This window comes from Chiloscyllium punctatum, chromosome 6 (assembly GCF_047496795.1).
Source record: "Chiloscyllium punctatum isolate Juve2018m chromosome 6, sChiPun1.3, whole genome shotgun sequence".
In the NCBI taxonomy this organism is placed as follows: domain Eukaryota; kingdom Metazoa; phylum Chordata; class Chondrichthyes; order Orectolobiformes; family Hemiscylliidae; genus Chiloscyllium; species Chiloscyllium punctatum.
This window is the reverse complement of record NC_092744.1, coordinates 67,821,282-67,834,980: the sequence shown is the minus strand read 5'-3', so window position 1 is coordinate 67,834,980 and position 13,699 is coordinate 67,821,282. Positions and strand designations below refer to the sequence as shown.

General features: G+C 41.2%; 1 protein-coding gene across 5 annotated transcripts in view; it reads left to right on the top strand.

Annotated features, from left to right (window-relative positions):
- The window catches only part of LOC140479050 (beta-galactoside alpha-2,6-sialyltransferase 1-like), a 126,027-nt gene that overhangs the window by 32,111 nt on the left and 80,217 nt on the right, over positions 1–13,699 (top strand). The window contains exons 1-2 of one of the 5 annotated variants that reach the window (XM_072572857.1): positions 1,163–1,375; positions 5,825–6,213. The exons of 2 other annotated variants lie outside the window; for them this stretch is intronic. The gene's annotated coding sequence lies outside the window, so the exon portion shown is untranslated. Of the gene's footprint in view, positions 1–1,161; positions 1,376–5,824; positions 6,214–13,699 lie in introns of those variants that run through there. 2 more of the 5 variants (XM_072572858.1, XM_072572855.1) reach the window with 2 other exon arrangements.

The following is a 13,699-nucleotide window of genomic DNA, read 5'->3' as shown; positions in this document are numbered from 1 at the left end:
AAGTTAATATGTATTTCCTCTTAACCTTCTGTATTCTAAGGAGCTAATCTTGGTTTCTGTACTTGCTCTGCAGCATTGTTATTATCCCTGGTATCATTTTGATACATCTTCAAGGCACCATTTCTAATGTCCTGATATTCCTCCTATAGGGATTGCCCAGATTGTGTGTAATAATCGCAATTGACCACCAATCCACGGAATTATAAAGATGATATTTTAAATATATGTTTTAACAACGATGGTTAAGATACTAATGAGCTTCTGTCTATTACTTTCCCATCAACTTTGAAGACTTATGTTAAGATTGGGGATGAGGTGATTTCTGATTGCAGAAGCAATGTATTTCCAAATGTTTTGCTCTCTTTTCCAGCTGTGAACAACAAAATGTCAGGAACTGGCAATAAAGACTGAATGCGAGAGACTAACCTTTTGAAACAGGAAGTTTAAATGGGACAATAAAACAGAAATTGCTGGAGAAATTCACTAGCCCTGGCGGCAGTATCTGTGGGTGGGTGACATTTTGGGTCCAGCGACCTTTCTTCAGAACAATGTTGGTGCTGTGTTTTAATGTCAGATTTCCAGCGTCTGCAGATCTTTAGTCGTTTTGCTGAAAGTTTTGAGTGGGAGCTCAGGTCTTTGACAGAGAAGACTGTGAGGGTTTTGCCAAATGTGAAATCACAAACACTGAAGAAACATTAGTGTCACATTTTGGCAAGGTGACCTAAAATAACCTGCTACAACGGGAAAGACTCACGTTTTCTGAATTTCTTTGTTAGCATCCCTACAGGCTATAACGCAATAAGTTTATTTGTCAAGTAGCTAGCTACTTTGTTCACTTGGCTGAATTATAGGAGTTGCATGAGCCTTCAGAAGAGGAGGGGGATAAAAAAGCTAAATGTGTGTTCCAAACGCACACAACTGAGGGCTAATCTGAAAAGCAATAACCGAAGAGAAACGAAAGTCCCATGTTCCCTCTACTTAAAACAAAAGCTGATGACTTTAACTTTTGAAAGTAACATTCGATCAAAAAGGTTCGCTCTATTGATCGACCTTTAATGCAACTGTTCCACCAAATTTTGCCTTCCCACCCACTTCATTCTTTTCAAAGAAAGGCTGGACGAGAAACGCAGAGTCTCTTCCCCTTGTTCCTCCCTCACCTCCCCCCAGCCCCGCATTCTCCTCTTTGTTGCTCTGGTCTGACGTTAAATCTTCCCTAAAGCGAGCGGTGGAACTGGTTACCGTCTGGCCTTGGGACATTCCGTTCTTTTGAGTTTAAACACTAATTCTGCATTTGTATTGTCACTTGCAGAATGATAGTGAGTATACAATACTTTAGAAGCAATCTTCAGAGATACATGGAGAAGCAGTTTCTCAAGTAAGTGCTTGTCAGTGTCTTTGCTTCTGAATCTGTCTTTCACACTGTTCGATTGCCCAGGTGTCCAGACTGTGAACGATGTGAATGAAAACTGTCTGGATTAAGGCCATAAATTCTGCGTATTTTTTTTTAAAAAAAGAAAGCGGCATATTACACCCATTCAGATTGCACCAATGTATTAAAATAGCTCATCTGATTAGTTGTGCTTTGTAACTTTGCATACATACCCACAAATAAAAACCAGGCCTCATCGTTTGCTTAATTTCTCATTTTTGTCTTTATTTTGTTTTCTTTGGGGCTGACCGGCGTTTTCTTTGTTCAGTTGCTGCGCAGGACCTTCCCGAGTGCCATTTTTAAAAGGGAAGCATTCAATCTATGTTCTGTTCCCTTAAGAGAAAGAAAATGTACACTGAGAATCAGCCTAATGCGATTATTTCTTTTAAAAAAAAACCGTGAAATGGCCGAAAATCTGGTTTACAGGAACAAATTGAGCTCGACTGCTTGAATTTTAGTTCCGTTGCTAACTACTGCAATGATCCATTACCCACGCATGCTGATTGAGCTCATCCAGATATCATTGGCTTTTCCACTGTTTAAGCTGCAAAGCGCCACAAACTACCAGCGCAAACCCGTTAGCTATAGCAAGAAGATAATCATAATCATTATACCATGGTAAACAGTCTGAATCTTGTATCTCAATGGGATAATAATTATACAGTCCTACATATAGGCGCTTCCGAGCTTTGAATAAAAATCAATCACTCATTCAACTACATTTTCTATTTTATTCTCAAGTACTAGTCGTTATAGAAGTGCACTAAGCTCAAATAAAGTTTGTTACTAGAATGAGAGCGGGCGTAGCCCTGCATAAGGTATTCATCCTGCCCGAGTCTACATTAAAAAAAACCCTAAATCTTCTTAAAACCTTATGGGTATACTTCTGCGGAATGTGACGTTAACACTTTATTTATGTGAGCATGTTTACGTGTATACTATGTTAAAAGTAATGGGTATGAAAGCAGGTTTGTTGATACTCAGAGACCAGTGTTTCTGCTGGAAAATTGAGGGTGGTAGATCATCAGGGATTTGCCATGCAGTATTGTCATTTTGGGGCTTCACTCCAGCCAAAGCTGTCACTTCAGCAAACACCTGAACATACACTATGCAACCCCTGCCCCAGAGCTGTTTCAGTTTGAAATGAATGTAGAAGCACTTGATGCTTCCGTAAGTTATTTTAATTTGCTGTGGTCTCAAGACAGTGGTGTGGTAGACAGTGTTGGACTGGGGTGGACAAAGTTAAAAGTCACACAACAGTAGGTTATAGTCCAGCCTGTTGGACTATAACCTGGTGTTGTGTGATTTTTAACTTAGTCCCAGATAAGGTGCAGTATTAAGTCTTCCCCTACAGGTTACGGGATAACGTAGGGAATGAACAGAGGCTGTGCAGACTATACCAGAGTGATGAAGGAGAGTTTTCAGAGTTCTCAACTCTCCTACCTGAATCTTAACAAGGGATAATGTGTGAGATGTATCTGTGTGTCAGTAAACATAAGGGACATGAATAAGATGAATAGCCAAGATCTTTTTCCCAGGGTAGGGGAGTCCAAAACGAAAAGGCGTAGGTTGAAGATGAGAGGGGATTTAAAAATGACCCGAGGGACAACTTTTTCCATGCAGAGGGTGGTACGTGTGTGAAATGAACTGTCAGAGGAAGTGGTGGAAGTGGGTACATTTATAACATTGAAGGATGAGTTGGACCAAAGGATCTGATTCCAAGCTTTAACTCTATGACTGTTCTTACTGAAATTTGCTGTCTGCGACAATTACAACTGCAGCAATTACTACAAACTTAGATTTGGGAAAGGACAGTATTGCTAGTTATTATGAGGGTGACAATAACTGTGAACATTTACGTGTCTGGCTCCTTCCTGGCTGGAGTTGGAGGTATTAACAATATCTCGCAGATCACTGTTGATTGTTGTGTTACAGACATTACTGAAGCTCTGTATTGAAAGAGAGCTAATTACATTTCATTTCCCCTTGCCAAGTGTACCCAACACCAGAGTTTGCTCATTGTGCAGGGCTTCATTGATTACACTCACACTGTTGAATGGGCACTAGATGCTAATTCTGCCATTTAGGGAATCAAAGATAAACTGTTCCTTCACTGATGAGTCGATGTGTGATGATATGCAGCACATAATGGAAGCTGATGCATTGTTACCTTGGCAACAGACATAATGTCTTCAGATTTTAGCAGTTTGCTGTACCAGATGCAATTGAACCACCAACATAAACCAGAAGCTGGCCAATGCTGTGGTTTATAAACACTTACCCATGGGAAACTTGCCATGCTAATGCCTTGTTTCTATGGGAAATATGATCTAGAAGCCAATGGGTCTGCCTAAACAGCAGTTCCACTACTTGATCTGCCCTGGAGGAATCCTGCAGCACACAGCACAAGATAGTTGATGGTCTACTGCAAGATGCCCTACATCACTATCAACATAAGGACATGGCCCTTAACATGACTTGCTGGTTGAGCAGCTGAAAAACAGGAGAATAAGGAGGAGCAAGAGAGGCAACAGCACCCCAAATTCTTCAGTCTTCAGCAGTACCATGAATCTTACATTTGATCTGTCACTGACCATCACCTATGTTATTCTTGACCATTTCTTTGACTGCAGGCCACTTGTATCTCGTGTCTAACTATGTGCAGATCATGTCTCTACACTGTACTTTAAGATATAAGTCACATCAGTATTTGTGATGGTAGCTACAAAGGTAGTTAAGTGATTGCATCTTTTTATCATTCCTCTCTTCCTGTTCCTCAACTGCCTGATCAAGTTGCACCTCTTGGCTATTAAAAAGTTAAAAGACATTGTGGTGTAATGTGAGAGATTTAGCAAGAGGTGCATGCTTACAAAATCTACAGCTTACAAATTGAGAGGTGATTGCGGCATGAATGGGAAGTGGGATGAGAAAAAGAGAGTTAGTGGATATGAATCTATAACTTCGATGATTTCATTGACCACTTGCCATGATTATTGGTTATGATTCATTGACCACAGAATCAACAATGAATACCAATATCACCTTGACCATGGGGGTGTGTCTCCCTTACAATCCCTTTTGCTACCTCTGGTCATTCAGCACCTCATTTTGCACCAGAGAGGAAGATTTATCAGTGAGGTTCAAGTAATACATTTGGGTGATTTTGTCATGATTTAATAGCTGGCTGTGTTCAAGTTGGAGGATGTGGGTGTGATACAGCAGTGTAATGTACGTAAGTGTGAAGTACTGAAATGCAGACTAGCCAATGGATTCCACCGGTAACTAAAATACCGAGGAGAAAATTCATGCCACTCCATTCACTCCACCCAAGAATTCCTGAACACCATCAAAGACACACTTTTAGAAGAGGATGAAATAATGGTCTCCTTTGACCTTACAGCTCTGCTGACATCAATTAACATCGACCTGTCCAAAGAAAAACTGACTACACTTCTAGAAGAATCAAGGACACAAACACCAGACAGGACCAACTTCATCAGTGAAGACAACATCCTCAAGCTAGTAGACCTGTGCCTCACTACCCACTTTGCATTCAATAACAAGACCGACAAACAAATTAATGGAACACCAATGGGATCACCAATATCATGGTTCCTAGCAGAAGCAGTAATGCAGAGACTGGAGTAAGCAGCCTCCCAACTATCCAACCCAAATGTTGGGTCCGCTATGTGGATGACACCTTTGTCATCACAAAACGGAACAAATTAGTGGGAACCTACAACACCATCAACAATATCCTGACAGGCCTAAAATTCTTAAAAGAGGAGGAGAATAACAACAGACGCCCATTCAAAGATGTCACAGTAGAACAAACAGTTAATGGAGAACTTCAAACCAGCGCCTATGGAAAACAACACACACAGACCAAATACTTAACTACAGAAGCAATCATCCCAACATCCACAAATGGAGCTGCATGAGAACTTTATTTCAATGAGCCACAACACTGCAGCACCCAGGAACTCTGAACAGCAGAAGAAAAATACCTATACAGCGTATTGAAGAAGAACAGGAACCCAATAAACACAGTCACCCATTTCTCACCAACAAACCCAAACAAACAGACATAATGTGCCCAGAAACTCTAGCCACATTACCTTACACATAAAATATCTCTGAGGTAACTTCCAGACTACTCAGACCCCTTGCCATCATGGTAGCCTACAAACCTCCCACACTTAACCAGTGACTAATCAATCTAAAGGAATCAATACAAACAACCAGCAAATTGAATGTCATTTACAAAATATCATGCAAGGACTGTAACAAACACTACATCAGACAAACAGGCAGAAAACTAGCCACCAGGATACACAAACACCAACTAGCCACCAAAAGACATGAACCACTCTCACTAGTATCCTTATTTTACAGACGAAGAAGGACAACACTTTGACTGGGACAACACATCCATCCTAGGATAAGCTAAACAGAGACATGCATGAGAATTCCTAGAGGCCTGGCATTCTAACTGGAACTCCATCAACAAACACATCAATTTGGACCCCATTTACCAGCCTGTGAGAAAAAGAACTGGAAATGATATCATCCGCCTTTAGAAACCAAGATACCTAAATAGAAAGCAGGACACAACGGCACTTCACCAGAGGCTTATTGATGATGTTACCTTGTATGGTGACGAAACGTCTGAAAACAAACCTTCCAACTCAGTGAACAATCTTAAAACCAGAACCTCAACCTGAGCTACAAATCTTCTCAAAAGTTGTAAAGTACTGTATATGAAGAGTACTGACATGAAAAAGGTATTAATTTATGGAGATTATTGAATTGTTAATAAGGGAATTGATGAATATTATAGGTTAATGGTGTATTTGAAATTTCTAACATTAAAAATGAGGTTTCAACTGCAAATAGAGGTTAACAAATGCCTTTTTCACAATAGATCAGTAAAATTAGTAATGTAACTTTTTCGTACCTTTTAATGCCATCCTTAAATGTTTTACTTTAAGACTGTAATCTTACTAAACCAGGAAGGTGCAGGAAAGAAAGTAACAGTATTTCACAGTCACCTGTTTGACAAAGACTGAAAATTATAATGTTGTTTCCATTTGTTACTCATAAAAATGTGTACTTGGAAAAGTAGGAGATAGGATACAGCTAGTCTGTAGGTAGTTAATTCCTGTCTTCTAATTTAAAACTAACTAAAGGAGGAATAGTCTCAATTCTAAATCGGTAGCTATTTTACAGATAGAAATAAATAAAGGTAGAAATTTCTGTGTCTGTCATTGCCATGTTGATTAAAAACTGGGCAGGTAGAAACTCTTCCCATTGGCAGAGTCAGAAATTAAAGAATACAGACATAGATTTAAAGTGATTGACCAAAGAAGAAAAAGGCAAGCATGTTACACAGAAGGTGGTTATGCTCTTGGTTGTTTTGCCTGAAAGGTGGTGAAGGCAGATTGAGAAGATTTGCAGGGCTCCTCGGCAGTGGGATCAGCTGCGTTGTTCTTGAAGGGAGTTTGGATGGGCTGAATGACCTCAGAGGCCCCTATCTGTTTTTGAATTATTTTATGATGCTGCATTACAAATGGAATGCAAGAACATTGTCTACCTAGAAGGACATGGGCAGCTGATACATGGGAACACCACCAAGTGCATGTGCTCTCCAAGCTGCAGTCATTTTGACTTTGAATTATATCACTGTTCCTTCACTGTCACTGCATCAAAATCCTCAAACTCCCTCCTTAACAGCAATGTAGGTGTACCAGTACCAAGTGGACTGCCATCACCTTTCAAGGGAAATTAGGGATGGGCAACAAATTCCAGCAGAGCTAGTGTTGCCTCAGTGAGTGAATGCAAAACTCATGCAATTAAGCTAGCTTTTAGTTTGTTCAGTGACCTTCAACATTAGAATGATTGATAAATATAACTGTCCTTAAAAGAACTGCCTTAAAAAAACAACTAGTACAGGTGTATTAAACTGAATGACCGATGCTTAATTCAAGGCTACTGTTTTGGGAGATTTGAACATGTGAGTAGGCATCAATTGGTAAATTTGAACTTTGTGTTCAAATACATCTCATATTGATGTTATCAAGTCTCTTCTATATATAGACTGCAGGGGACTTTTGAGGTTATGTTCTCTGATAGTGCTGCAGAGACAATTCAGTAGAAAGCCATAAAATGGTTGATGCCAGAACATCAGGTTTAGTTCTCTATTAAGCTCTCTTCAATACAATAGTCTCATCTTTTCATTCAAATACTGACTAACCATTAGCTTTTGGCATACGTTTTGCTTTTACTCCAGATTTTCAGTTTTCATGCTATTAGTGTATTATGTGTGTCAATTTATGAAACTGTTTCTGGGAGCCTAACTGAAACTGCCTTGCCCCTATTTTGTGACTAGATAGCTTGTATGCTGCATAGCAAACACATTTGCTTGCACTTTCCTGATATGTTACTCTTTATTAAGAATACTCTATAGTCTAAGAATTAATCCAAGATCTGATCATATGTGAAAATTGCTTTTTTATTGTTCATAAGACACAAGTGTCATTTGCAAGGCTAGTATTAATTTTCTGTCTCTGATTTCCATTGAGAGGTGGTGATGAGTTCCCTTCTTGAATTGCTGCAATGCTCGATATCGGTGCCATCCATGGTGGTGTTAGGGAGGGAGTTTCAGGATTTCGTCCATTCATAGCGAAGGAACTGATATGATTTGAAGGCAGAATGGTATGTGATTGAGAGGGGAACTTGCATGTGGTTGTAATCCATGTCCCCACTCCATTGTCATTCTGGGTTTGGAAGGTGCTTTCGAAGAAACCTTCACAAGTTCCACAGTACATCCTGTGGATAGTGCATTCTGCTACCACTGTGTGCCCCTGTTAGAAGAAATGAATGTTTTAAAGTGGTCGATAAGGGGTCAGTCAGGTACATACTTTGCCCTGGATGATGTTGAGCTTCTTGAGCATTGTTGGAGTTGCATTCAGTCAGGCAAGTGGAGAATATTCCATCACACTCCTGACCTTTTAATAGTACGCAGGCTTTGAGAAATCAGCAAGTGAATTCCTCACTACAGAATTTCCAGCCTATCAAACACCGATGAGTCAGAATACAGAAAGAAGATAGAGGGCTTGGTGTCATGGTGCAATGTTAACAATTTCCCTCTCAATGTTGGCGAAACAAAAGAATAAAAGAAAAGAGGAAAACATGCCCCCATCTATATCAACAGGACGGAGGTTGAGAGGGTGGAGAGCGTCAAGTTCCGAGGAGTGACGATAACTGACAACCTGTCCTGGACTTCCTATTTAGATGTTACAGTCATGAAGACACCACAACACCTCTTTTTCCTCAGGTAGCTCAGGAAATTCAGCATGTCTGTAAGCTTTTACAGATGCACTATGGAAAGCATACAGTCTGGGTGCATAATGGCCTGGTACAGCAACTGTTCTGCCGAGGACCACAAGAAACTACAGAAAGTTGTGTGTGCAGCCCAGACCATCATGAAGCCAACCTCCCATCTGTGGATTCCATTTACACTTCTTGCTTCTGTAGAAAGGCTGCCAACATCATCAAAGACCCCTCCCACCCTGCTAATGCTCTCTTACAAACTCTTCCATCAGGCAGAAGATACAGAAACTTGGAACACACACCAGCAGGTTTAACAACAGTTTCTTCCCTGTTGTTATTAGACTGATGATGGAATCTAACTTTAAATAATGTTGATCTTGCTTCACGCACCTCCTGTGCAGTGTCACTTGTATGCCTCACCCTGTCTAAACACCTTATGGTCCTGTTTGCTATGATCAGCCTGTACAGCTTGCAAACAAAGCTTTTAACTGTATGTAGGTACACATGACTACAATAAATCAAATCAAATCAAAATCAGTCTGTAATCTGCTGCTGTAACCACTCTGTTTCAATGGTTAGCCCAGTTAAAAGTCTGGCTAGTGGTAATCTGAAGGATGTGGTTACCGGTAAAAACAGTGATTGTATTGCCATTCAGTGTTAAGGTTAGATGGTGAGATTTCACCTTGTTGGAGCTGAGCAATACCTGACACTGTGTTAACCAAATATTACTTACCACTCACTAACTGAAGCAGGATGATGCCCATATGGGCATGCACTACCTTCTGCGTGAAAAAGTTGTCCCTTAGCTCCCCTTTAAATTTTTCCCCTATCATCCCTTAAACCAATGCCCTCAAGTTCTGGACCTCCCCACCCCAGGGAAAAGACCTTGTCTATTTACCCTATCCCTGTCCCTCATGATTATATTAACCTCCATAAAGTCACCCCTCAGCCTCAGACTATTCAGCCTTTCTGTGTAGATCAAATCCTCTAACATTGGCAACATCCTTGTAGATCTTGTCTGAACCCTTTCAAGTTTCACTACATCCTTCTTATAGGGGAGGTACCAAAATTGCACACAGTATTCCAAAAGTGGCCTAACCAATGTCCTGTACAGCTGCAACATGACCTCCCAACTCCTATACTCAATGCTCTGACCAATAAAGGAAAGCATACCAAATGCCTTCTTCACTATCCTATCTACCTGAGACTCTACTTTCAAGGAACTATGAACCTTCACTCCAAGGTCTCTTTGTTCAGCAACATTCTCCAGGACCTTCCATTAAGAGTATAAGTCCTGTTCTGATTTACCTTTCCAAAATGCAGCACCTTACATTTCTCAAAATTAAACTCCAGCTGCCAGTCCTCAGCCCATTGGCCCATCTGATCAAGTAGCCTTCTTCACTGTCCATTATACCTCCAATTTTGGTGTCATCTGCAAGCTTATGAAGTATACCTCCTGTGTTCACATCCACATTCTTTACATAAATGACAAAAATCAGTGGACCCAGTACTGGTCCTTGTGGCACTCCACTGGTCACAGGCCTCCAGTCTGAAAAGCACCCTCCACCACCACCCTCTGTCTTCTACCTTGGAGCCAGTTCTGTATCCAAATGGCTAGTTCTTTCTGTATACCATGAGATCTAACCTTGCTAACCAGTCTCCCATGAGGAACCTTGTTGAACGCCTCACTGAAGTCCATATAGATAACGTCCACCGCTCTGCCCTCATCAACCCTCTTTGTTACTTCTTCAAAGCTCTCAATCAAGTTTGTGAGACAGGATTTTACACATACAAAGCCATGTTGACTATCCCTAATCAGTCCTTGCCTTTTCAAATACATGTAATCCTGTCCCTCAGTACTCCCTCCAGCAACTTGCCCACCACCGATATCAGGCTCGCCAGTCTATAGTTCCCTGGCTTTTCCTTACCACCTTTCTTAAACAGTGGCACCACATTAGCCAACCTCCAGTCTTCCAGCTCCTTACCTGTGACGGCCGATAAAACAAATATCTCAGCAAGGGGCCCAGCAATCGCTTCCCTAGCTTCCCACAGAGTTCTAGGGTACACCTGATCAGATCCTGGGGAGTTATCTACCTTTCAGTGTTTTAAGACTTCCATCACTCTTCCTCGATAATATGGGCATTTTTCAAGATGTCACCATCTATTTCCCACATTCCTTCTCCACAGTAAACTCATGCAGAATACTCATTTAGTATCTCCCCCATCTCCTGCAGTTCCACACATAGACTGCCTTGTTGATGTTTGAGGGGCCCTATTCTCTCCTTAGTCACTCTTTTGTCCTTAATGTATTTATAAAATCCCTTTGGATTCTTCTTTACCCTATTTGCCAAAGCTATCTCATGTTCCCTTTTTTGTCCTCCTGATTTCCCTCTTAAGTATACTCCTACTGCATTTATGCTCTTCTAAGGATTCACTCAATCTCTGTTGTCTATACCTTACGTATTAACCAAACCCTCAATGTCTTTAGCCATCCAGCATTCCCTATACCTACCAGCCTTGCCCTTCACCCTGACAGGAATGTACTGTCTCTGGACTCTTGTTAGGTTTCCTATTTTCCAGCCGTCCCTTTACCTGCGAACCTCCGTCCCCAGGCAACGTTAGAAAGTTCTTGCCTAAAACTATCAAAATCAGCCTTCCTCCAGTTTAGAACATCAAATTTTAAATCCGGTCTATCCTTTTCTATCACTAATTTAAAACAAATAGAATTATGGTCGCTGGCCCAAAAGTGCTTCCCCACTGACATCTCAGTCACTTGCCCTGCCTTATTTTCCAGACTGGATAAAGTTTTGCACCATCTGTCACAGATACATCCACATACAGAATCAGAAAATTTTCTTGTACACACTTAACAAATTCCTCTCCAACTAAACCTTCAACACTATGGCAGTCCCAGTCTATGTTTGGAAAGTTAAAATCCCCCCACCATAACCATCCTATTATTCTTAAAAATAACTGAAGTCTACTTACAAATTGTTTTCAATTTCCCTCTGACTATTAGGGGGTCTATAATACAATCCCAATAAGGTGATCATCCCTTTCTTATTTCTCAGTCCCACCCAAGTAATTCCTTGGATGTATTTCTGGGAATATCCTCCCTCAGTACAACTGTAATGTTATCCCTTATCAAAAATGACACTCTCCCTCCTCTCTTGACCCCCTTTCTGTTCTTCCTATAGCAATCTCATCCTGGAACATTTAAGCTGCCAGCCCTGTCCATCCCTGAGCTATATCAGTCCTACCTCGTTCTCTGCTTTGCCCCTGCCTCCCCTGACATTTCGACTTGCTCCTTTTCTCAATTGTACCAGTCTCAGACTGATCTCTTTCCTCACTATCTCCCTGGGTCTCACCACTTCCCACCTTACTCGTTTAAATCCTTCTGAGCAGCTTGAGCAAATCTTCCTGCCAGTATATTAGTCCCCTTCCAATTCAGATGCAATCTGTCCTTCTTGTACAGGTTACTTTTACCCCAGAAGAGATTCCAATAATCCGAAAATATGAACCCTTCTCCCTGTACCAGCTCCTCAGTCCTGCATTCATCAGCTCTATCCTCCTATTCTTACCCTTACTACATCGTAGCACCAGGAGTAATCCAGATATTACTACTGTCAAGGATCTCTTTTTTTATCTTCCTGCCTAACTCTCTGTATTCTCCCTTCAGAATCTTATCCTTTTCCCTTCCTATGTCATTAGTTCCAATGTGTACAATGACCTCCTGCTGGCCATTCTCCCATTTGAGAACATTTTGCACCCCCTCCAAGATATCCTTGATCCTGGCACCATGGAGGCAACACACCATTCTAATTTCTTGCTGTCGGCTGCAGAAATGTCTGTCTGTGCCCCTGACTACAGAGTCCGCTATCACAGTCATCCCTTGGAACCTGACGTACCCTTCATTACATTAGAGTCATTCTTGGTACCGGAAACTTGGCTGATCATGCCATATTCCCCTGAGAGTCCATCACACCCTTTCCAAAACGGCCTACTTGTTTGAGATGGGTTAGGTTTGAGATGGGGTTAGCCACAGGAGACTCCTGCACTATCTGCCTCCCTTTCCTACCTTACGTGGAGTTAATCCATCTACCTGACTGTATCTGCGATTTTCTCTGTCACTCTCATTGACTTAAGCTTTACTGCTTGATAATACTCGGTCAGATGTAGCCTTGATGAACATTTTCAGGCGAAAGTGAGGACTGCAGATTATGGAGATTAGAGTCGAGAGTGTGGTGCTGGAGAAGCACAGCAGGTCAGGCAGCATGTGAGGACCAGGAAAATTCTTGTTTCAGGCAAAAGCCCTTCATCAGGCATCATTTCTGATGAAGGGCTTTTGCCTAAAACGTTGATTTTCCTGCCCCTCGGATGCTGCCTGACCTGCTGTGCTTTTCCAGCACCACATTCTTGACTCTTGATGAACATTTCAAGCCAGCAATGGGAATCAGCTCTTTTATTTATGTTTGGACCAAGATTGTAATGAGGTCAGGAGCAGAGTGATCCCAACTGAGCATGGGTGCACACATTTCTGCTGAGTAGCTGCTGCTGGAAGACAGGAAATTAGGGAATTATGTACTTGAACATGTGTTGACCAATTACGTTATGTCTGTAGTCAATAGCTAAATATTATCTATGAACCTGTGCATGAGATTGGGAATGGTTTGGGAAGAGGAATGGTATTGACCATGAGAAAAGATTTCTTCACCATGATTTCCTTTGAAACACAATATTGTAAGAATGGAAACCTTTGAGAATGTATGATAAATAGGAAGCTAAAATGTTCCACTGCTGATGGTATTTCTTATTGTTGAATGATAGAATAAACATTCTAAAAATACATTAAAAAGCCACCTTAGAGTCATAGAGATGTACAGCATGGAAACAGACCCTTCGGTCCAACCCGTCCATGCTGACCAGATATCCATGCCC